The following is a 23,462-nucleotide window of genomic DNA, read 5'->3' on the forward strand; positions in this document are numbered from 1 at the left end:
CGAATAATTTGAATTCTAGAAATGGCTATTCGTGAATGCCCCACTCCACATACCAGCTTGTGTCTCAGAGGAGTGTTGCAGTGTGTCTCATGCCACTGCCTGGCAGGCTTGTCCACAAGGAGGATTCTTCATTGTAGACCAAGTCGGTGACCCTGTGGACAAACCATTCAGCTTATTATCATAAAATTGCCAATTGCAAAAAAACACAGGATAAATGTTAACGATGCAGGACCGGTCCATCTCAGCCATCTCATCTAACATTCAAATCTTCACATTTGAAGTCATCTCGGCTGGAAGCTCAGGGGCTCAGAATGTGTTCTCGTCACAGAAAGACACGCAAGTCCTGCATCATTTGCACTATATGGGAAGCCTACACAATACGGGCCTAAGGAGAATAGGATAACCTTTTAATGTTCTAAACCAGGGGTTTTCAAAGTGGGTGACAGGGCACCCTGGGGTGCCGTGACAGCAGTCCAGGGGTGCGACGAGATCATTTGATGATATTTGGAATTTATTTGGACACTTGAAAAAATATTATTTAGTATAATTTTAAACTTGAAGTACAACGTTATTTTCAGTCAGTTCCGACCAAAATGGCTATAATTTCAACATTTTCCTTGCAACATAATCACTAAAATATCGTCACTGTCGGGCAGAAACCTTGCATCTCAAAGTTTCAAATGTGTACGTCTTTTGCCCTGCTTCATCATACAAGACCTTCGCACAAAACTAGTGAAAACAGCCGATCTACAAGCACACAACGCCTCGAATATTCGCTTATTTTTTATTTTATTTTATTGTTTTCTCTTTAAAAAATGTGTAGTTTATAAAGCTTGGCTAGATACGAAGTCATAAGAATGAGTTGTAAATGCCCCTGGTGGATGAATTTGTTAACGCTCTATACCAGGGGTTCTCAAACCTTTTTAGGCCCTGACCCCCAAAATAAACATATTTGAACAGCTTACTTAATATTGGACAGTTTGGCCAGTCCTGTCGAATATTCCACTATTCGAACACTTTGAGGTCGAATAATTCGAATTCTAGAAATCGCTATTGGTGAATGCCCTACTCCACATACCAGCTTGTGTCTCAGAGGAGTGTTGCAGTGTGCCTCATGCCACTGCCTGACAGGCTTGTCCACAAGGAGGATTCTTCATTGTAGACCAAGTCGGTGACCCTGTGGACAAACCATTCAGCTTATTATCATAAAATTGGCAATTGCAAAACACAGGATAAATGTTAACGATGCAGGACCGGTCCATCTCAGCCATCACATCTAACATTCAAATCTTCACATTTGAAGTCATCTCGGCTGGAAGCTCAGGGGCTCAGAATGGGTTCTCGTCACAGAAAGACACGCAAGTCCTGCATCATTTGCACTATATGGGAAGCCTGCACAATACGGGCCTAAGGAGAATAGGATAACCTTTTAATGTTCTAAACCAGGGGTTTTCAAAGTGGGTGACAGGGCACCCTGGGGTGCCGTGACAGCAGTCCAGGGGTGCGACGAAATCATTTGATGATATTTGGAATTTATTTGGACACTTGAAAAAATATTATTTAGTATAATTTTAAACTTGAAGTACAAAGTTATTTTCAGTCAGTTCTAACCAAAATGGCTATTATTTCAACATTTTCCTTGCAACATAATCACAAAAATATCGTCACTGTCGGGCAGAAACCTCGTATCTCCAAGTTTCAAATGTGTACGTCTTTTGCCCTGCTTCATCATACAAGACCTTCGCACAAAACTAGCGAAAACAGCCGATCTACAAGCACACAACGCCTCGAATATTCGCTTATTTTATTTTATTGTTTTCTCTTTAAAAAATGTGTAGTTTATAAAGCTTGGCTAGATACGAATTCATAAGAATGAGTTGTAAATGCCCCTGGTGGATGAATTTGTTAACGCTCTATACCAGGGGTTCTCAAACCTTTTTAGGCCGTGACCCCCAAAATAAACATATTTGAACAGCTTACTTAATATTGGACAGTTTGGCCAGTCCTGTCGAATATTCCACTATTCGAACACTTTGAGGTCGAATAATTCGAATTCTAGAAATGGCTATTCGTGAATGCCCTACTCCACATACCAGCTTGTGTCTCAGAGGAGTGTTGCAGTGTGCCTCATGCCACTGCCTGGCAGGCTTGTCCACAAGGAGTATTCTTCATTGTAGACCAAGTCGGTGACCCTGTGGACAAACCATTCAGCTTATTATCATAAAATTGGCAATTGCAAAACACGGGATAAATGTTAACGATGCAGGACCGGTCCATCTCAGCCATCACATCTAACATTCAAATCTTCACATTTGAAGTCATCTCGGCTGGAAGCTCAGGGGCTCAGAATGTGTTCTCGTCACAGAAAGACACGCAAGTCCTGCATCATTTGCACTATATGGGAAGCCTACACAATACGGGCCTAAGGAGAATAGGATAACCTTTTAATGTTCTAAACCAGGGGTTTTCAAAGTGGGTGACAGGGCACCCTGGGGTGCCGTGACAGCAGTCCAGGGGTGCGACGAGATCATTTGATGATATTTGGAATTTATTTGGACACTTGAAAAAATATTATTTAGTATAATTGTGGGCTCGCCTATAAGGCGAGCACACTTTAGATATTGTCATTATTTATTTATCTATCAGGCAATCAGTAGACGGGATCTTCGGTTCCTTTCTACTCCTACATACTTAGTGAGAAAATGAAAATAAAAACATCAATGTGTTCAGCTTACTGTGGCGCAGTGTGCTATTACTTTTTACAGCAATCGGCCAAATGGTGGCGCTGTAGGAAGCCTTCGAAAGTGCGATCTTTGAACAGGTATAGCTCATGCTGTGTTTTAGGTACAGCCATGAAACCTGTATACACGTATGCGTCTCCTCATGCCGAACAACTTTTACCCTCTAACTTTTGACCTCTGACCTTTAGGTCTCCCACAATTTGGAATTATATGAAAAACAGTAAAAATCTATCTCCTCCTGGGTTTTTTTCGTTACACGCACAAAACTTTTTTCACATGAACTTTGGACCAATACGGTCAGATTGATCAACCAGATTTTTTTTAAAGTGAAATATAATTTTTTAATAATTCAATCAATATTGCGTTTTTATGCAAATTATTCTTCGGCCTCTAAATCATACATGCAAAGTTACACGTTCATGGCATTTGGCAAAGATGTGGAGGGTTAGTCAAAGTATCACTGAAACCAATTTTATTCCAATCGGCCAAAGGGGGGCGCTATACGAAGCGTTTGAAAATTCAAACTTCAAACGGGCATAAGTCATGACTCGTTTCGTTTGAAGACATGCAACTTGTTACACGCGTGCTTTGACTCAAGTGGAAGACATCTGTGTCGTTGTTAAGTAAGCTCCGCCCTTCGATTTTCCGCCATTTTGAGCAGTTTGTAAAACGCGTAAATCCGCTTTTATTCTGGAATTTTCGCTCCGCGTGCACAAAACTTTTTTTACGTGAACTTTGGACCGATATCTAAAGATCTGTCAGATCGGATTTCTTTAAAATTGAAACATGCTTTTTAAAATAAATTCAATGAATATTGCAGTTTTATGCAAATTATTCTTCTGCCTCTAAATCATACATGCAAATTAACATGTTCATGGCATTTGGCAAAGATGTAGAGTGTTAGTCCAAATATCACTAAAACCAATCTTACCCCAATTGGCCAAAGGGGGGCGCTATATCATTTTGAGCAGTTTGTGAAACGCTTAAACCCGTTAGGATTTTTTTTTTGCAATTTGCATGAAACATTCTACACACAATCTAAGGACCTTTATCTAATATGCCTATGAAGTGCACACACACAAAAAAAAAAAAAATAATGAATATAGCTGCAAGCAGCGATAAAGTGGCCAAAGCCAAAAACACCTCAAATCATGAACACAGCCTGCAATGTGCATGAAATTTTGCAAGCACATTCCCAATAGGTCAAGGAACAGATACCACCCTTCTTACATTGGCCTGTTATAGCGCCACCAGCGGGTCAACTTTTGCACAACACATTTTTGGAACAAAATGGACCAATCTTTGACGTCAGTAACGTCAAAGAGAGCACTGCCTGCGATCTTGACATTTTGTACTTTTATAGCCATTGTTTTCTGGCTTGAAGCGAGCCCACAATTGTTTCGAAGGAACAATATTTTTCTAGTTTTAAACTTGAAGTACAAAGTTATTTTCAGTCAGTTCCAACCAAAATGGCTATTATTTCAACATTTTCCTTGCAACATAATCACTAAAATATCGTCACTGTCGGGCAGAAACCTTGCATCTCCAAGTTTCAAATGTGTACGTCTTTTGACCTGCTTCATCATACAAGACCTTCGCACAAAACTAGTGAAATCAGCCGATCTACAAGCACACAACGCCTCGAATATTCGCTTATTTTTTATTTTATTTTATTGTTTTCTCTTTAAAAAATGTGTAGTTTATAAAGCTTGGCTAGATACGAAGTCATAAGAATGAGTTGTAAATGCCCCTGGTGGATGAATTTGTTAACGCTCTATACCAGGGGTTCTCAAACCTTTTTAGGCCGTGACCCCCAAAATAAACATATTTGAACAGCTTACTTAATATTGGACAGTTTGGCCAGTCCTGTCGAATATTCCACTATTCGAACACTTTGAGGTCGAATAATTTGAATTCTAGAAATGGCTATTCGTGAATGCCCCACTCCACATACCAGCTTGTGTCTCAGAGGAGTGTTGCAGTGTGTCTCATGCCACTGCCTGGCAGGCTTGTCCACAAGGAGGATTCTTCATTGTAGACCAAGTCGGTGACCCTGTGGACAAACCATTCAGCTTATTATCATAAAATTGCCAATTGCAAAAAAACACAGGATAAATGTTAACGATGCAGGACCGGTCCATCTCAGCCATCTCATCTAACATTCAAATCTTCACATTTGAAGTCATCTCGGCTGGAAGCTCAGGGGCTCAGAATGTGTTCTCGTCACAGAAAGACACGCAAGTCCTGCATCATTTGCACTATATGGGAAGCCTGCACAATACGGGCCTAAGGAGAATAGGATAACCTTTTAATGTTCTAAACCAGGGGTTTTCAAAGTGGGTGACAGGGCACCCTGGGGTGCCGTGACAGCAGTCCAGGGGTGCGACGAAATCATTTGATGATATTTGGAATTTATTTGGACACTTGAAAAAATATTATTTAGTATAATTTTAAACTTGAAGTACAAAGTTATTTTCAGTCAGTTCTAACCAAAATGGCTATTATTTCAACATTTTCCTTGCAACATAATCACAAAAATATCGTCACTGTCGGGCAGAAACCTCGTATCTCCAAGTTTCAAATGTGTACGTCTTTTGCCCTGCTTCATCATACAAGACCTTCGCACAAAACTAGCGAAAACAGCCGATCTACAAGCACACAACGCCTCGAATATTCGCTTATTTTATTTTATTGTTTTCTCTTTAAAAAATGTGTAGTTTATAAAGCTTGGCTAGATACGAATTCATAAGAATGAGTTGTAAATGCCCCTGGTGGATGAATTTGTTAACGCTCTATACCAGGGGTTCTCAAACCTTTTTAGGCCGTGACCCCCAAAATAAACATATTTGAACAGCTTACTTAATATTGGACAGTTTGGCCAGTCCTGTCGAATATTCCACTATTCGAACACTTTGAGGTCGAATAATTCGAATTCTAGAAATCGCTATTGGTGAATGCCCTACTCCACATACCAGCTTGTGTCTCAGAGGAGTGTTGCAGTGTGTCTCATGCCACTGCCTGACAGGCTTGTCCACAAGGAGGATTCTTCATTGTAGACCAAGTCGGTGACCCTGTGGACAAACCATTCAGCTTATTATCATAAAATTGGCAATTGCAAAAAAACACGGGATAAATGTTAACGATGCAGGACCGGTCCATCTCAGCCATCACATCTAACATTCAAATCTTCACATTTGAAGTCATCTCGGCTGGAAGCTCAGGGGCTCAGAATGTTTTCTCGTCACAGAAAGACACGCAAGTCCTGCATCATTTGCACTATATGGGAAGCCTACACAATACGGGCCTAAGGAGAATAGGATAACCTTTTAATGTTCTAAACCAGGGGTTTTCAAAGTGGGTGACGGGGCACCCTGGGGTGCCGTGACAGCAGTCCAGGGGTGCGACGAAATCATTTGATGATATTTGGAATTTATTTGGACACTTGAAAAAATAGTATTTAGTATAATTTTAAACTTGAAGTACAAAGTTATTTTCAGTCAGTTCTAACCAAAATGGCTATTATTTCAACATTTTCCTTGCAACATAATCACTAAAATATCGTCACTGTCGGGCAGAAACCTCGTATCTCCAAGTTTCAAATGTGTACGTCTTTTGCCCTGCTTCATCATACAAGACCTTCGCACAAAACTAGCGAAAACAGCCGATCTACAAGCACACAACTTTCACAATGTTCGCCTCTTGCTTACTTAATATTTGACAGTTTGGCCAGTCCTGTCGAATATTCCACTACTCGAATACTTTGAGGTCGAATAATTCGAATTCTAGAAATGGCTATTCGTGAATGCCCTACTCCACATACCAGCTTGTGTCTCAGAGGAGTGTTGCAGTGTGTCTCATGCCACTGCCTGGCAGGCTTGTCCACAAGGAGGATTCTTCATTGTAGACCAAGTCGGTGACCCTGTGGACAAACCATTTAGCTTATTATCATAAAATTGGCAATTGCAAAACACAGGATAAATGTTAACGATGCAGGACTGGTCCATCTCAGCCATCCCATCTTACTATTCAAATCTTCACATTTGAAGTCATCTCGGCTGGAAGCTCAGGAGTTCTCAGAATGTGTTCTCGTCACAGAAAGACACGCAAGTCCTGCATCATTTGCACTATATGGGAAGCCCACACAATACGGGCCTAAGGAAAATAGGATAACCTTTTAACCCATTTAGGCCTAGAATTATTGAATGCTTTAACCAGTGAAAAATAGCAGATATACAAGCTCACAGCGCGGCACCGAGTGGCACGCTGCAAGCTTGTAGAACTGCTATTTTTGAAAAAAAGTCGTGAAAATGTGTGCAAATCTTTGAATATATGTATTTTCAAAGTGAATGTTTGTAACTCAAATTTTGCTTCTGGGTGGTCCCTGGAACTAAATATTTTGAGATGGGGGGTCCGTGGCCAAATAAATATCATTTTGGGGGTCCTTCACATGAAAAGGTTTGAGAACCACAAACATATTAGTCTCTCAAGAACAGACTAACTGAGCTCCATTTAAGTGAAAAGGACCTTTTCTTTGACAATGGCTGGCCAGATTGCTGACATAGAAACATAGGTTTTTTCAAAAAATCTTAGAAGGATTCAAAAGACACTTATAGAATCGGGTCAAAATTCTAATTTTCACGATTTTTAAAAAATAGCAGATCTACAAGCTTGCAGCGCGGTACTTGGTGCCACGCTGTGAGCTTGTATATCTGTTATTTTTCAATAGTTAAAGCATAAAATAATGATACACAATTAATGTGTACCTGTTCTAAATGGCTTAATGTTCTAAATATAATTGTGCAGAATAACTTTTATCAAAGTAATCAATAGACTAATCACAAAAAAGAATCAATCAACCCTACGCCACATACCAGCTTGTGTCTCGGAGGAGTGTTGCAGTGTGCCTCATGCCCACAAGGAGGATTCTTCAGACACCTGGTTCTCACCAGCTCCTTGTAGACCACATTGGTGACCCTGTGGGCAAACTATTCAGCTTATTATCATAAAAAGGGCAATTGAAAACACGGGTTAAATGTTATCGATGCAGGACTGGTCCATCTCAGCGCTTGTATTATAATCTTCACATTTGAAGTCATCTCGGCTGGAAACTCAGAGGTTAAGCCAGAATGGGTTTTCTTCACAGAAAGACATGCAAAGCCCTGCATCACTCGCCCTATATGAAAGGCCTACACATTATTGTGTATCATTATGTTATGCTTTAACTATTGAAAAATAGCAGATATACAAGCTCACAGCGCGGCACCGAGTGCCGCGCTGCAAGCTTGTAGATCTGCTATTTTTGAAAAATCGTGAAAATTAGAATTTTGACCCGAAGTGTCTTTTGAATCCTAAGATTTTTTTTGAAAAACCTATATTTCTATGACAGCAATCTGGCCGGCCATCGTCAAAGAAAAGGTCCTTTTCACTTAACTGGAGCTCAGTTAGTCTGTTCTCGAGAGACTACTATGTCAGTGGTTCTCAAACCTTTTCATGTGAAGGACCCCCAAAATGATATTTATTTGGCCACGGACCCCCATCTCAAAATATTTAGTTCCAGGGACCACCCAGAAGAAAAATTTGAGTTACAAACGTTCGCTTTGAAAATACATATATTCAAAGATTTGCAGACATTTTCACGACTTTTTCAAAAATAGCAGATCTACAAGCTCGCAGCGCAGCACTCGGTGCCATGCTGCAAGCTTGTATATCTGCTATTTTTCAATAGTTAAAGCATTCAATAATTTTAGGCCTAAATGGGTTAAACGAACAAGTAATCAATAGACTAATCACTAAGAAGAACAAAATAAATATTTCCAACCCTACTGCACATACGTACCAGCTTGGTAGCCTTCTTGCGTCCCAGAGGAGAGGACCATGGTTCCGTGCGTACAGCCTGTGGACAAACGATCCAACTTATTATCGTAGAAAGGGCAATGAAAACACCAGATAAATATTAAAAATGCAGGACCGGTCCATCTCAGAGTGTGTATTATCATCACATTTGAAGTCATCTCGGCTGGAAGCTCAGCAGCTGAACTGTGGACTTTGGTTTTCGTCACAGAAAGACATGTTAAGCCCTGCATCGTTTGCCATACAGTATTATGGAAAACCTACACGCTACAAATTAGATACTTACATAAGTGGCTCCTCTGTCACCGTGCCCAAGTGTTCAGTCTTCTGTGCATCATTACCTGCGAGGATAACAGACATTTGTTGTGTGAAGAAGATGGCAATAATCGTATCTGTCTGAGATAAGACAGGCGTTGTGGTGGCATTCAGTTGATAAATATCTGTACTTTCTTCTCAGCATCCTTTTAACTCTTTGGCGATCCCCCTCCTATTTTCTTCTATCTGACCAATCCTGTTTGCATTAGACCAGCGGTTCTCAAACTATGGGTCCCGACCCAACACACATTGGGACACAAACTGATTGTAACTGCTCATAAACGACTTCCTAGGATTATGTTCCCACTGAGCAATAGTCGGATATTACACGACTAGTTATTTTTTAGCCATCATTTCAACCAGCTAGAATCCGGTTATATTCACACCGAAAATATACATTGCAATTTATTCCATAATTCGATAACTATGTATTAAAAAAACAACAGTAAGGTGCTTAACTGATCTCCTAATATTGGACTAACATAATTATAATATCCGTTGATCATTATTAAGTATAGTTTAGATCTAGCCGAGATTTAGCCGACTAAGTATAGTCGGCGTATCTACGTTTATATTTAGACAGAATTTAGACAATTGAAGTTAATCCCTGTTTTAATAAATATTTATTTAAAAAACAACTGCACGTTGCAGAACTGATAGCCAAATATTGGTGTAAAATTATTTTAATAGCCATTCATCACTATAAGGTATACGTCTGGACGGTCTGGGTGTAGTCGTTTTAAATACAGCATTTCAACGACTATCTTTAGACCATGTAAAAGTTATCCTTGGTACTAAGGCGCGGTAAGCCGGTAGAGTGTTAATTAATTACCGTGATTGTGTGTAGTCACTCACTGTAAAGTGGAAACGTCCAGACAGCATGCTACTCTGAATTACATTTCTGACAGCAACACACACGGTCAAACACAGCCGCGGCGCCGCCCCCGCCAGATCATTCAATACGTACCGATTAAACAAAATAATTGTAATCGCTATAGGCTTATTAGGCGCCCAATACATTTAGTTTCCTCAACAATGCGCACTACCTTAAAATGAACACAGGTGGGCAATGTCACCTTTTAATACGGCCAGAAAGTCTATATTATCATATCAGCATTGATGGCCGAGTGGATAGCGTCGCCGACTTGAGTACCAGAGATCATTGGATCGAATCTCACCGTCGCCCTACTTTTCACTACTTTCGACGGCCGCTAACGGCGAAATGTAGACTTTTTGTAGCCGACTAATAGTGGTCTAGTGTAGCAACCCGTGTAAATATAGCCGACTAAACAACTAGCAAAAATTTGCAAATCTAGACCTTTACAACACTGATTTTCAACGCGTGGTGTAGAAGATAAAAACACCACTATTAGGCAACTAATAAACCTCAAAATGCTCAGTGGGTTGAATATCAGTGGGTGGTACAAATTCATGGACCAGTCCATTTGGTTCCATCTGTACCCTCGCTGTGTTACATTTTTACTGACCGGCTCACTCATAATATGGGGTCGTACTAGAAAAAGGTTTGAGAACCCTGCATTAGACCATTTCAGTCTATAACATCTTACAGACTACCCATAGTATTGTAATTGAATTCAATCTCAAACACTGAAGTTATGCTAATTCAGCAGGAAAGATTCTGGCACTGTAAAGAAAACGTGGCGATAGATAAGCGGTCGCAATTATGTTATCTCATCGCAATTACTTGAGATAATTACAATTATGCTTTGCATAATCATTGCCACGTGAAAAACATGTTCAAACTTTGTGTGGAAATAGCAGATCTACAGTAAGCGGTCAAAACACATCACATCTTGATGCGTTTTGAGATTTTCGATTATAAATATAAAAAATGTTTGCGTCAATCTGTTGACGCTGATCTTTAGAAAATAATTTAGTGTGCAAACATGATTGACATAATGTGAGGTTGATTTTTTTATTTGCGTGCTCCGAAATTCACTCCGATATTCGTCCTGAAAAATGCAGCAGTGTGCAAAGACCTTTAATCGAAGTAATCAATAGACTAATCACTAAGAAAACAACCAATAGTTTCAACCCTACTCCACATACCAGCTTGTGTCTCAGAGGAGTGTTGCAGTGTGCCTCATGCCACTCCCTGGCAGGCTTGTCCACAAGGAGGATTCTTCATTGTAGACCAATAGTAAGGGAAAGTTAGCCTATTGCTACATCAATCTGGGAACTAAATCTAAATCACTAGCTTTCTTCACAAATGTGTTCATAAAGGTGTCTACTATCACCTCTGAACTTTGTCAAACCCAACTCCCTTGACATACTTTGTGGGAGCCAATCAAAGTTGGGGGTATCGGGATACCCAGGGCCTGGGATTAAAGGGGGAAAAATAAAAAATGGCCAATATGAACGTATGAAGTGTGTAATTATGGTATTGTTGGGCTGCTGAATCCATTCCAACCATTAGTTATCAGTAAAAATGACTCCTTGGCCATAAAAAAAGGCCTAATTGGCTAAGGCTTAGCCAATCATGTCATTCGAGTTCACCTGTGTCCTGTTAGTCCCTATGTTTTAAACTCTGTGTTTGAGTGTTCCTTGTCAGATTGTATCATGTTATCCTGTGTGTCATGTGTGATTACCCACTTGATCTTGAATAGTTTTCATGAATTCAAACCCTACTCTAACCTTTTTTTTATTGCCAATATTATAATGTCTCATGGACACACAAAAGTATGTGTGGCCTATTTTATGGCCAAGGAGTCATTTTAACTGAAAACGAATGGTTGGAATGGATTCAGCAGCCCAAAAATACCCAAATTACACACCTCATACGTTCATATTGGCCATTTTTTATTTTTCCCCCTTTAATCCCAGGCCCTCGGGATACCCAATAACTTTGATTGGCTCCCACAAAGTATGTCAAGGGAGTTGGGTTTGACAAAGTTCAGAGGTGATATTAGACACCTTTATGAACACATTTGTGAAGAAAGCTAGTGATTTAGATTTAGTTCCCAGATTGATGTAGCAATAGGCTAACTTTACCTTACTACAAGTCGGTGACCCTGTGGACAAACCATTCAGCTTATTATCATAAAAAGGGTTTTGATTGAAGGCTTTATTAGAAGTTTGCATAGGAAAATGTACAGATTCATGACGGTACAGTTCACTGGTACAAGGTCTACTAAAAGGAGATCCATGAAAAGACTAAGCTTATTTCAACAGGAAACCATTTAAGTATCTCATATAACATTGAATGACAGACAAATAGAACACAGTACTATGCAGTAGATATGTAAAGAAAAAGGGGAAAAAAAAGAAAACAGTAAATCTAAACAAACAGTAAGTATATACAAGGAATATACAGTACATCTAAAACAAACAGTAAGTATATACAAGGAATATACAAGTATACAAGTATATACAAGGAAGGGGCAGGGAGGGTAGGGTTGGGCTAGGTTTTTTTACCAGTTGCGAACGGCTGCTGCCTGTAAGTGGTTTTTCAGGGCAATTTTAAAGGATGCTAGTGATCCACATTTTTGTGGTATAGTAGAAGAACGAGTTCGACCCTTTCTTTGAGTTGACTCTGGGTTGAACGTGATCTGTGGCACTGCCTCTGGTGTTGTAATTATGGACATTGTTCTGGACTGAATAGGCCGCCAGTAGGGGGCACTAAACAACAAGCAGTTCCATGTAAAAATCAACTTGTGTCACTTCCTGTCCAGACAGGATGTTGTTGTCAGATCAGGAAGAGAATGCATTTTTCTGCATGTGTTTCTAGCAGAGTGTTATCAGTGAAATATCTATCTATCTCCATCGATCCTCTTCACATGCTTATTAAGACGCATTGTCTGTGAGTATACTTGTTTATGAGACTTATATTGTCTATAAGAGCACCTTATTTGTGAACTAAAGCAGAAAGTTGTATTATTGTTATCCATGTAATTCTGGATGCTATGATGGCCTGCTGGGACTGTGCTAATGTTGATAGCTATGTCAATTAATTCATTGTAGTCTAGTTACCTTTTTGATTGTGAGCCTGTGAAAAAAGAACTACAGTATGTCATTACAGTACGCTGTGTTGAGAATACAGTTGTGTTGACCTGCTTATAGTTACTTCTGTTATATACAGTATATACCTACAGTACCTCATTGGTGCAATGAGCTTACAATACAGTACAGTACAGTACATTCAGTACCCACCTGCTAATCATCTGTATGTAATAGTTGCCTCTTTATTTGCCTGTTCATTGAGTATATATAATGCCTACTTTTTGTGTATACTTAATACTTACCTCTATCTTATGCAAATTATTGATATTGTGTACTTTAATTCTGAAATATATTGTATTTATGCTTTATTTCAGTTTCACACTTTGGTTCCATAAAGCTTCAAAATCAAGTCCTGGCTTCTCCTGGAGTTATTGAACTGAGTGTTTAACTTACTGGGTAACCTATCGCTGGTGAGACCAGTACAGTGAAAAGACAGCCACAGGATAGGCTGTGAAGAAAGGAGAGAAGGAGAGGAGGATTCCTCACTTAACAAGCCATCAGCCAGCACGGAGCACACCTACACTACAGTCTCCACACCCACAGTACATCCCAAATCATCATGGCTACAAGCAAGCAAGAAGATACATTGCAGCCCGAAGATAGTCATTCCACATCATCTAAATTGTCACGTGGATCGTACAAGTCTTTAGTATCCAATGCCAGCCTTGCTGTCGTCAGAGCGAGAGCCAAAGCACAAGCTGCCCAAGCCAGAGCTGCTTACGCAAATAAGGAAATAGAGTTAAAAGTTCAAGCTGCCCGTGTACAAGCCACTTTAGAAGCTATGCAAGAAGAAAAAGAAATGAATGCTGCTCTAGCTGAGGCGGAAATAATGGAAGCAGGTCTAATGGAACCAGATCGTGAGTCGCTGAAAAGTGCATCAATACCTGTTCCTCTCCAACAACGACTTCAGCGCACAGCAGACTATGTGAATGATCAAGACAGTGTTGAATCCATTCACCAACCAGTCAGATCACCCCCAGATGAAAAAAGCAAACATTTCTATCCACCCCAAGACACTAGTCCAGTAAAATATGCATCGCCCACTACAAGTCACAACGCTTCCCCAAGTGCACAGGTGCAGGTACAATCTGCATCCCCCACTCCTAGTCACGACGTCCCCCCAGGTGAACACGTCCAAGTGCAAGCTGCCTCCCCAACTCCACGTCACAACGTTCTCCGAAGTGAACATGTGCAAATGCAAACTGCCTACCCCAATGCAACTCACAATATCCACCCAAGTGGATATGTAAGCTCCAGGTACATCGATGTGAAACCCAGCATAGGGGGTCAACAACTCTCTGTACCCGTTTCCGGTCAACATAGTTGTCAGCACCAGCATTGGGACAGACACATCCAACAACAGTCTGCTGTCTATCAACCCCAACACAACCCTATTGGAGCTCATAACCAAGGTGGCCAAATCACCACCTTCGACCTAGCCAAATACATGGCTCGCTGCCAGATGGTAACAACAGGGCTAACTGCCTTTGATGATAAGCCAGAGAACTATTGGGCATGGAAATCATCCTTCCAAAATGCCATAGCCGGCCTAGACCTCTCACCAGGAGAAGAGCTCGATGTTCTCATCAAGTGGCTTGGCAAACAATCATCTGAGCATGCACGCAGAATGAAGGCTGTTAATATCAGATACCCATCTAGAGGCTTAAATATGACATGGGAAAGGTTAGAAGAAACCTATGGCTCACCCGAGGCCATCGAACATGCCCTATTCGCCAAGCTGGACAACTTTCCGAAGGTGTCAATCCAAAACCCACAAAAACTCAGAGAGCTAGGGGATCTGTTGATGGAGGTGGAAGCCGCAAAGCTGGATGGCAACCTACCTGGCCTTTCCTACCTAGATAACTCCAGAGGAGTCAGCCCAATTGTAGAGAAGCTTCCATACGGGATCCAGGAAAAGTGGATGTCGGTTGGGTCAAAGTATAAGCTCCAACACAAAGTTCATTTCCCACCTTTCAGTGTGTTTGTGGACTTCATTCGCACTGAGGCTAGAACAAGAACAGACCCCAGCTTTAACACCATCACCTTCCAGTCAACCCCTGCAAAGAAAGACCAGTCTGACAAGTATGACCGTACACCTGTAGCAGTCCACAACACCCAAGTTTCATCGACAGGCAAAAAGGAAGATCAGAAAAGAGATGTAGATCTCACCAAACAATGCCCTATCCACTGTGACAAGCCTCATCCACTAAAGGCGTGCAGAGCCTTCAGAGAGAAGAGCTATGACAACCGCAAACTGTTGCTGAGAGAGCATTATATATGTTTCAGGTGCTGCTCGTCCACAAGTCACCTTGCAAAGGAGTGCAGAGCAGAAATACAATGCGCGGAATGTGGTAGCAATGATCACATTTCAGCATTACATCGAGGCCCAGCTCCTTGGATGCCAAGGTCAGATTCTCCCGTTTCAGAGCACGGCGGGGAGCCTGATGAATCCAACAATTACGAAGTTACCTCTACGTGCACTGAGGTGTGCGAAGATGGAATGAACAAAAACACATGCTCAAAGGTATGCCTTGTCAACGTGTTTCCCAGAGGACATCGTGAGGAATCGAAACGGATGTATGCCATACTAGACGACCAAAGCAATCGGTCTCTAGCTACATCCAAATTCTTCAAACTCTTTAACATCAAAGGAGATCCACAACCATACACACTGAAGACATGTGCAGGGCTTAAGCAGACAGCAGGTAGAAGGACCTGCGGTTTCATGATCGAGTCAGTGGATGAGAAGATTAGTCTCCCACTTCCAACACTTCTGGAATGCAACCAGGTTCCAAATGACCGCTCTGAGATTCCCACCTCAAACTCAGCTCTTCGACACAGTCACCTTAAACACATTGCCAGGGAGATCCCTCCCCTTGATCCAAAGGCCGATATTCTTCTGCTGTTGGGAAGAGATATACTGGAAGTGCATAAGGCACGGGAGCAGATTAATGGCCCACTCAACACCCCATTTGCCCAAAGGCTGGACTTGGGGTGGGTCATCATTGGTGACATATATATTGGAGCTGCACAAAGGCAGGCTCAAGTAAACAACTTCAAGACTTCAATCCTAGAAAACAGCCATCGTCATTACCTTCAGCCACACACCAGCAAAGGCCAAGCGAAAGAAAAGATCACCTGCCTTCCCCTCTCCACACATTGCTCAGTGACAGACACCGGTGAGAGTTTGGGCCAGCCAGTCTTCCTTCAGTCAGCCAGTGACCACAAACCTCAGCTAATGGACATTCCCACAGGACGCAACCCATCGGACCAAAGGCCTAGGTCAGTCGCTGCAGCCTGCCTCTGCAGCACAACTTGGCTGCCTGAACCAGCTGTGCTGTTGACCAAGAAAATCTGCACCTCTCGTTCTCTTCTTCCTCCTGGACAGAAGAATGAGAAAGTTGGATGTTATTCTCCAAAGTTCGAACCCTTAAGTGTTCTCTCAACCGTTACCTAAGTGGTCCTTATGTCTTTTGAAAACACTAGTGATAAGTGAAGTTTATGTGGGTTCATTAAAGAACCCAGACGGGGAGTGTTCTGGACTGAATAGGCCGCCAGTAGGGGGCACTAAACAACAAGCAGTTCCATGTAAAAATCAACCTGTGTCACTTCCTGTCCAGACAGGATGTTGTTGTCAGATCAGGAAGAGAATGCATTTCTCTGCATGTGTTTCTAGCAGAGTGTTATCAGTGAAATATCTATCTATCTCCATCCTCTTCACATGCTTATTAAGACACATTGTCTGTGAGTATACTTGTTTATGAGACTTATATTGTCTATAAGAGCACCTTATTTGTGAACTAAAGCAGAAAGTTGTATTATTGTTATCCATGTAATTCTGGATGCTATGATGGCCTGCTGGGACTGTGCTAATGTTGATAGCTATGTCAATTAATTCATTGTAGTCTAGTTACCTTTTTGATTGTGAGCCTGTGAAAAAAGAACTACAGTATGTCATTACAGTACGCTGTGTTGAGAATACAGTTGTGTTGACCTGCTTATAGTTACTTCTGTTATATACAGTATATACCTACAGTACCTCATTGGTGCAATGAGCTTACAATACAATACAGTACAGTACAGTACATTCAGTACCCACCTGCTAATCATCTGTATGTAATAGTTGCCTCTTTATTTGCCTGTTCATTGAGTATATATAATGCCTACTTTTTGTGTATACTTAATACTTACCTCTATCTTATGCAAATTATTGATATTGTGTACTTTAATTCTGAAATATATTGTATTTATGCTTTATTTCAGTTTCACACTTTGGTTCCATAAAGCTTCAAAATCAAGTCCTGGCTTCTCCTGGAGTTATTGAACTGAGTGTTTAACTTACTGGGTAACCTATCGCTGGTGAGACCAGTACAGACATCCTTAACGTTTATAAAGTATTTTGACAGGTACTTGGGTATCATAGTGGTGTAGTGTATCTTGTACACCAGGCCCATTGCAAGTTGCTGTACTCTGTCATCTACTCTGAGCCACCCCACTCTTAACTGGTGAGTAGCGGTGAGGTGAGTCTGATAATTGCAAAACACGGGATAAATGTAACGATGCAGGTAGGGGTGGGCGATATGGTGATATTTATCGTGAAGACGATACAATGTCTCCACGATATGCCTTTTCAGAGGTATCGTATATATCGTGATACAATTTAGGGAGCCTTGTAAAAAATCCTGTTTAATCGTTAATACAGAGATGTATTGCCGAATTCAATTAAACCTGCGTTTCGGTCAAAATCATCAGTTCTCAAACTTTAAAATGTCAAGGTCTTCAATTAACTCTGACAGTATACAAATGAAACCAAATGGACCCGTAAGGGTCCATTTGGTTTCATTTGCATACTGTCAGAGTTACATACTTGTAAAGTTCAATTTAGACCTCCCAAAAGGAACCCAGATTTTTGTCAAGTAACTTGAAAAATAACCATAAAAACCAACGTGAAAAAGAATCGTGATAAAATCGTGTATCGTGATACAGCTTGGGAAAATATCATGATGTAGTATTTTTCCATATCGCCCACCCCTAGATGCAGGACTGGTCCATCTCAGACTGTGTTATTACTTATGATCATCACATTTGAAGTCATCTGGCTGGAATCTCAGTAGTTAGGTGATGGATTTAGGTTTTCGTCACAGAAAGACACACACGGGGTTAGCCCCGCATCATTTGCCCTTTTGTGAAAAGCACAACAAATTCAAATACTTACACTCATAGGTGGCTCCTCTGTCATACGTGCCCAAGTAGTTAGTCTTCTGTGCATCATTACCTGAGAGGATAACAGACATTTGTTGAAGATAAGCAATAATAGTCTCTGTGTAGGCCACGCCTAGAACTTTAGAAGAATACCAGGCTTTCCTCTTAATACAGTATCTGGCTTAAAGTCCTGTTTGCAATTTGGTGTTAGGGGAGTTTCTCACCTGAACTGAGTCAGTGGGTCCCTAGACATTAAAAATCACAGAGGTGCTCGTCCGCCATAGTGCCAGGAATGGCGCAATGGCCAAATCAAATATGGCTGCCATCGGCTATGATGAAAATCCAACTTTTCTGTTTCTGGGTGTATATGCACATGTAATACCTCTATTTGGACTAATTGTGGTGTGGGGAATTCATTTCTGATATTGTTTTGACCAATTTGGGCAATTTGGACCTCAAAAGGTCATGGTCAAGGTCATTTTGCTATTCTGAAGACCGTGGGCCATAACTTGGCCATTGTTAGGAGTAAAAACAGGTGCAGTAGGTCTAAATCAACTAATGCTGACATGTATAATTCATTTCTGACATTGTTTTGACCATTAAGGATCATCTTGTCTTTGAAATATCAATGTCAATGCCATTTTTCAAAAACGATTTTGTTCATTACTTGCACTTTTATAGTATTTTGTGTAAGTTTGTTACTATTTTATAGTAAGTTTGTTTTGTTTATAACAAAAGACATACTTGTGAGAAATACAACAAGTAAGCATCCACATTTAACTTTAAATTGGGGTTTAAAATGGGTGTTTAAATGAGCAAATAAGACTATTTACGAATAAAAGTGACAAATAAAATTACACAACAAAATCACACACACAATTAAATAACAATTTCCCTCAAAGTGCACCATATTGGGATTGTGTGCATGCAAGTTAGTATGAGGTGTTTTTACAGGATTGATTTGGCATTGTTCCATGGCAAAATATGATGCACAGAACTCCATCAGTGTCGAGTGTCTTGCTTCAGACATGGCAGGAGTGTACTAAAGTCAAAGTGCTCCTTCCATCCATCAGAGCTTGACATTGACTTTTTGAGGCAGTTGTCCTTTGGACAAGTATATTTCCCATTCACTTGTCCGGAGACAAAAGTCACTTGTCCGGATAAAAATTTCATACATTGAAATAATAACAAAAGGACGGCTAATGACCCCCCTTGCACCCTCCACTCCATAGTATGGGCACTTGTCCCCGACAACAGGACAAGCCTTTATGTCATGCCCTGTTCCATTGGTTCTAGTCTTTCCTCAGGTTCCTTGGCTGTTCAAGCAGGTGGCAAGAAATGCGCTAGAAAGGTGCCTTGTTGGTCTCAGCAGTTGTACTTCTCTGCTACCAATACTGTGTCTTGTTCTGTCAAGGTCTTTGCCTCTCCAAAGTTTGTTAGACATTGTACTCGGTCAGAAGCCATAACTACATGTTTAATCCTCACCTGGCCCATGCAGTCATCTCCTGTCTCCAAGGCATATGTGCCTTGATCACTGTCTTGGCTAGTGGTGCTCCAAGATGAGACTGCTTGATGCAGTGCAAGTGAGTCTCACCAGTGCCATACTGCTGCCAGATCTCCTTCATCCCCAGTGCTTGGAAATATGGGGTGTAGTATAGCAGTAATGTGAAGGAGACAACAACTCTCTGGGGTCCGCTCATAGTTCCGACATCCCATTATTCTGACCATTAGGTTAGTGAAGGTTAGGGATAGGCTTAGTTATAATGGAGGCTGTACATGCACCAGGTGTCAGCCTCCTTAATCCTATTCAAGATGTCTGGGATCTCTTCTCCACTAGCGACATCATCAACAGAGACAACAGAGCTGATAATGGTAAATGGACTGCATTTACAGTATATAGCGCTCTTCTCCAAAGCGCTGTACAATGTATTTCACATTCACCCATTAACACACACATTCACACATACATTCACACCAAGAAACCATGCAAGGTGCTCATCGGGAGCAGTTAGGGGTTCAGTGTCTTGCTTAAGCACACTTCGACAAATAAGCAGGAGGAGACATAAATCGACCCTGGAACCTTCAGATTCCAAGGCAGCCGTTCTACCTACATCGCCACAAGCTTGAATGGCCACCATATTCCGAACACACAGCTGGAGAGCTGTTTGTTCACCTCAGACACCCAGAATGTGTAAAGTTGATGAGGGATGGGTGCGTCTATCGACTCTGTTATCTCTGATGATGATGAGTGGCTCCCTGCAAAAGGGGCTGGAGGTGAAGAGATCCCAAAGATTGAACTAGATTGAGGAGGCTGTCACCAAGCTGCTGGTACATGTGGAGTCAACTGGCCCTATTATAACTAAACCTACCCATAACCCTATCCTAATGGAGGGAATAATGGGTCGCCAGGATTATGAGTGGACCCCAGAGAGTTGTCGTAGTGATACTTCCAAGCACTGGGGATTAAGTAGATCTGGTAGCAGTATGGCACTAGGTGTGCAGCGCACATGCTTCTACAGCATCAAGCAGTCTCTCATCTTGGAGCACCACTAGCCAAGACAGTGATCAGGGGACATATGCCTTGGAAACTGGAGATGACTGCATGGGCCAGGTGGGGACTAAGCATGCAGCTATGGCTTCTGACCGAATACAATATCTAACAAACTTTGGAGAGGCAAAGACCTTGACAGAACAAGACAGCATTGGTAGCAGAGAAGTACAACTGCTGCCTGAGACCAACAAGGCACCTTTCTAGTGCATGTCTTGCCACCTGCTTGCAACAGCCAAGGAACCTGAGGAAAGACTAGAACCAATGGAACATGGACGGATGCAAGGAACACTTCGACTCTCGAGGATATGGCTGCCTTGCTTAATACATCCTGTAAAAACACATCATACTAACTTGGATGCACACAATCCCAATATGGTGCACTTTGGAAATTGTTATTTAATTTTGTGTGTGCTTTTGTTGTGTGATTTTATTTGTCACTTTTATTTGTAAATAGTCTTATTTGCTCATTTAAACACCCATTTAAAACCCCCCTTTGAAGTTAAATGTGGATGTTTACTTGTTGTATTTCCCACTAGTATGTCTTTTGTTATAAACAAAACAAACTTACTATAAAATAGTAACAAACTTACAAAAAATACTATAAAAGTGCAAGTAATGAACAAAATCGTTTTTAGAAAATGGCATTGACATTGATATTTCAAAGACAAGATGATCCTTAATGGTCAAAACAATGTCAGAAATGAATTATACATGTCAGCATTAGTTAGACCTACTGCACCTGTTTTTACTCCTAACAATGGCCAAGTTATGGCCCACGGTCTTCGGAATAGCAAAATGACCTTGACCATGACCTTTTGAGGTCCAAATCACCCAAAATGGTCAAAACAATATCAGAAATGAATTCCCCACACCACAATTAGTCCAAATAGAGGTATTACATGTGCATATACACCCAGAAACAGAAAAGTTGGATTTTCATCATAGCCAATGGCAGCCATATTTGATTTGGCCATTGCGCCATTCCTGGCACTATGGCGGACGAGCACCTCTGTGATTTTTCATGTCTAGGGACCCACTGACTCAGTTCAGGTGAGAAACTCCCCTAACACCAAATTGCGAACAGGACTTTAAGCCAGATACTGTATTATCTGAGGTATAAAGTGAAAGTCTGCCTCTGGTGTGGTGATGAGAGGTTAGCATTCAGTTGCTAAATCTCCTTACTTTCTTCTGCTGAATCTTTCCAGCATCCTTGTCCTCTTATGCGGCTCATTCCGCTCCTATGTTCTCCTATTTGACCAATCCAGTTTTTGACCATTTCAGTTTATAAGCATCTTACAGACTATCTGATAGTAAGCTATTGTAATAGGCCTATCATTCAACTTCACACAATGGAGTCAGTGTTACATTTCCCCTCCCCCTCTGGCTGGAACACCAGACAAGTTGAGACAACTTCTCTGAAAACAGAGTAGGCCTGTCGCGATTATTATTATATACCGGTAACGGTAATAACCTTTTCATAATTACTTGAAGTAATCACAGTTGGGGTTTGCATTAATCACTGCCATATTGAAAAATGTTAAAAGTGTTAAAAAACTTAAAGTAGCTCTATTCAATCAATCAATACAAAACCCTTCGCCAATAATAAGCTGTCGAGAAATAATCAGGCGACCAGCATTGGAAATGTCAATAATCAATGTTGTAAACAAAGCAGCAGATTCGTGTGTTCAGCACAACAAGGCAATGGACGGCTGCGTCGTTGCTCCGAAACGCCATCTTAAAACAAAGAACGAACGACGACTTTTCTCAGTTTCCTAAAACGCGATGCTAATTCTAAACACACATCCATCATTCGTCGTTAAAAGCCATCGCCATCATCACGGTCCCTCCAGCATACAAACAACCTTTTAGCAGGGGAGTTTAACATGGTTTTCACAGTGTACTACTGACCTGTTAAACAGACAAAAGGTTCGCAGGAATGAACAATGAAGACACGATGAAGCCATTTCCATTTTTCCTGGAGGAGGAAGAGAAGAGAGGTGGAAACTTCTGGAAAGTCAGTTAGGCTGTGGTCGTGATACTGGTGGTGACACCCTATGGGTGACGCGAGGTTAGAGAAGGGAGGAAACAAATGGGCGGGCCGTGGGAGCCCGCGCCCCCACCTTTGTGCTCAGATTCGTTGGCAAAAACTAGGACGCACTCAAGTCAGTTAACATAAGCCTACTTGTCTGAGCAGAAAGCCTGGTAGGCGAGGTTAGTACTTGAGTACAATCTACTTTATTATTTGACAACACTGGCACTGCTGATTCGTTGGCAAAAACGAGGACGCACTCAAGTACAGTACTTGAGTGCAGTCTACTTTATTTGACAACACTGCTGAAATCATATTGATGTCGTCTGCCTTGATCAAATATGGGAGTATGGCACTAATGGCAGGAGCCGCGGGACAGTTGATATGAGATGATCCAATACCTGAGATTATTATTAATTCACAATAATGTGACGGTAACAGGAAAAGCCGACCTAGAACAAAGTCGACCCAAACTCGTTTCCCAACGGGTCTGTGGCCTTAGATGCAGAATAGACAAAATCTAATCTTTGCTTCTGGGGGTCCCTGGAATAAAATATTTTGCGATGGGGGTCCGTGGCCAAATACATATCATTATGGGGGTCCTTGACATGACAAAGTTTGAGAAACAATGATAGCAACATACGTTCTTTTTCAAGAAAACTGTTTAAGAATGTGCCCATCAGTGGTTAAGGACCCCCAAAATGTGTTTTTGGCCGCGGACCCCCACCTCAAAATATTTTGTTCCACGGATGGA

At 41.2% G+C, this 23,462-nt stretch overlaps 2 long non-coding RNA genes across 2 annotated transcripts; both read right to left on the reverse strand.

Moving 5' to 3' along the window:
- Positions 1 to 63: 63 nt before the first annotated feature.
- On the reverse strand, positions 64 to 2,295 carry LOC308300543. The gene is made up of 3 exons (XR_013962835.1): positions 2,094 to 2,295; positions 1,079 to 1,177; positions 64 to 152 (listed from the first exon to the last, which is right to left on the reverse strand). It is a non-coding gene; the product is annotated as an uncharacterized lncRNA (long non-coding RNA).
- Positions 2,296 to 4,706: 2,411 nt separating this feature from the next.
- On the reverse strand, positions 4,707 to 22,695 carry LOC308300541. Its single transcript, XR_013962833.1, has 9 exons — positions 22,588 to 22,695; positions 18,142 to 18,201; positions 10,977 to 11,938; positions 8,878 to 8,932; positions 8,578 to 8,634; positions 7,613 to 7,715; positions 6,562 to 6,660; positions 5,714 to 5,812; positions 4,707 to 4,794 (listed from the first exon to the last, which is right to left on the reverse strand). It is a non-coding gene; the product is annotated as an uncharacterized lncRNA (long non-coding RNA).
- Between the last annotated feature and the right edge of the window lie 767 nt (positions 22,696 to 23,462).

The sequence above is a fragment of the Nannobrachium achirus genome, assembly GCF_963921795.1.
Source record: "Nannobrachium achirus genome assembly, chromosome: 16".
Taxonomy (NCBI): Eukaryota; Metazoa; Chordata; class Actinopteri; order Myctophiformes; family Myctophidae; genus Nannobrachium; species Nannobrachium achirus.